The sequence below is a fragment of the Selaginella moellendorffii genome, unplaced genomic scaffold, assembly GCF_000143415.4.
Source record: "Selaginella moellendorffii unplaced genomic scaffold, v1.0 SELMOscaffold_2, whole genome shotgun sequence".
NCBI classification, from domain to species: domain Eukaryota; kingdom Viridiplantae; phylum Streptophyta; class Lycopodiopsida; order Selaginellales; family Selaginellaceae; genus Selaginella; species Selaginella moellendorffii.
The window spans coordinates 2275598-2277883 of record NW_003314263.1 but is presented as its reverse complement, the minus strand read 5'-3'; positions in this window follow the sequence as shown (position 1 = coordinate 2277883).

Sequence of the window (2286 nt, the reverse complement as noted above, 5' to 3'; positions counted from 1 at the left end):
AAATTGTTGAGCCGCGAAGAAGCCTTAGCTCTCGCCAGATCTTGCAAATCTCTGGAAGAAGCACGGGGAATTCACGCTCGATGTCACCATCTCCTCCTCCACGATGTCTTCGTCTCCAACAAGATGATCGAGATGTACAGCCGCTGCGGCAGCGTGGAGGATTCCAAGCGAGTTTTCGACTCGATCCTGGACAGGGATTCTTTCTCCTGGGCTGTGATGATCACTGCCTACTCGAGGAACGGCGGTTCTGGCCTCGCTGACGCGGAGCTCCTGTTCGATCGGATCCCACGCAAGGATTTGATCGCCTGGAACGCGATCCTTGCCGCATATGTCAAGAACAAAAGATTGGAGGATGCGAGTCGCGTGTTCGATTTCATGCCCCAAAGAGACACCACGTCTTGGAACCTGGTGATCACTGCCAGTGCCAAATCAGGGCAAATCGATCGAGCCAAAGCACTCTTTGATTCAATGCCGGAAACAAATCTTCTTTCTTGGACCATAGTAATTAAATATTTTGCTCTTTCGAGTGAAATTGTCCAAGCTAGAGAAATGTTTGATCGAATGCCTGCGCATGATTTAGTGGTGTGGAACATTTTGATTTTCGCATATGCCCAAGGCGGGCAAATTGATACCGCAAAGGTTCTCTTTGATTCCGCGCCCCGGCAAGATGTGGTCTCAGTGACTGCAATGTGCGAGGCATATTCCGAGGCGGGTGAATTTGAGAAACTTACTGAGCTGGTTTTACAGGCCCCTGGCGTAGACATTGTTTTACAGACCATGGTTCTCGTGGCATTTACCCGCGCCGGGTTAATGCGAGCTGCTAAAGATACCTTCGAATCCATGCCAGAGATAGACTTGGTTTGCTGCAATGCGATTGTTTCATCGTTTTGTATGAATGGGTATTTGCAAGAAGCGAAGCGATTTCTAGAAAAGTTGCCTTGCCAAAGCCTTGATCTTCTCAATTCTTTGCTGTCTGGATATGCCCGAGAAAGGAATATTGAAAATGCCCTTTGTTTGTTCAAGAATATGCCACAACATGACCCTTGTGCTTGCACGACAGTGATAGTAATGCTAATTCACGAAGGAAAACTCACAGAAGCACAGTCTGTATTCTATAAAATGCCTCATAAGGATTTGATCTCTCTGAACACCATATTGCATGCATACGCTTCTAACGGGTATTTGTACGAGGCCGTATCTTTGTTTGAGCAAGAAATGCCGGTTCACGACAGAGTGAGCGTGACTGCTATGATTTCTGCATTTGGCCAAGAGGGCGAAACTTCGAAAGCTAAAGAGATTTTCGATCGAATTCCACAAACTGACCTTGTTTCGTGGACGTCTTTGCTTTCATGCTACGTGCAAAACGGATGTTTGGAGAGTGCGAGGCAGATCTTTGAGAGCATGACACAGAGAAACATTCTCTCCTGGAACACAATGCTTTGTGGTTATGCCCAATCTGGTCATTTGGAGGAAGCCAAGAACATATTTATGAATATGCCTCAAAGAGATGTCGTTTCATGGACAGCATTCTTGACTGTGTTTTGCAATGCCGGAGACATTGACTCTGCCTTTGACGTGTTTCTGAGAATCCCCCAAAAGGATTCTGTTTGCTGGAATGCAATGCTCACAACATATGCCCGAAACGGGCATCTAGAGGAATCAAAGAGACACTTTGATACCATGCCCAATCACAACTTAGCTTCTTGGAGTGCATTGCTAGATGCCCACAACCACAACCACACTCCAGAATCCAGAGCTGGAGCTTTCGACACCTTCAATCAAATGGAGCTATTTTTCTTGCCAGACCAGAGGTGCTGCGTCTCGGTTCTCATTGCCTGCAGCCAGACAGGAAGGGTTTTTGCGGCAAGGTCGTGTTTCCATTCCCTCATCTACGATTTAACTCTAGAACCCAACAGGCAGCACTTCTGCTGCATGATAGACGCTCTAGGAAGATCTGGCTATGTGGGCTGTGCCAAGGAGCTCCTCTTGAGCATGCCCTATGTGCCCAAAGCACTAGAGTGGACATGCTTCCTGGGATCTTGCAAGATGAGCCGCAATTTCCATGGATTTGGATCTTGCGCAGCGGGGTTGGTGCTAGAGAAGAACACCCAAAATGCCGCAGCCTATGTTCTTCTGGGAAACATCAAGAGTTACTGATAGCAATGATCCTTCGATTTTGCGGAGGTCAGAGGCGCACAACAGGAGACTGCCCCTTGCGTAAACATGATTTTGGGCGGGCAAGCCCTCTCACATTGGAGAAACCGAGCATTTACCACTCATCATCCC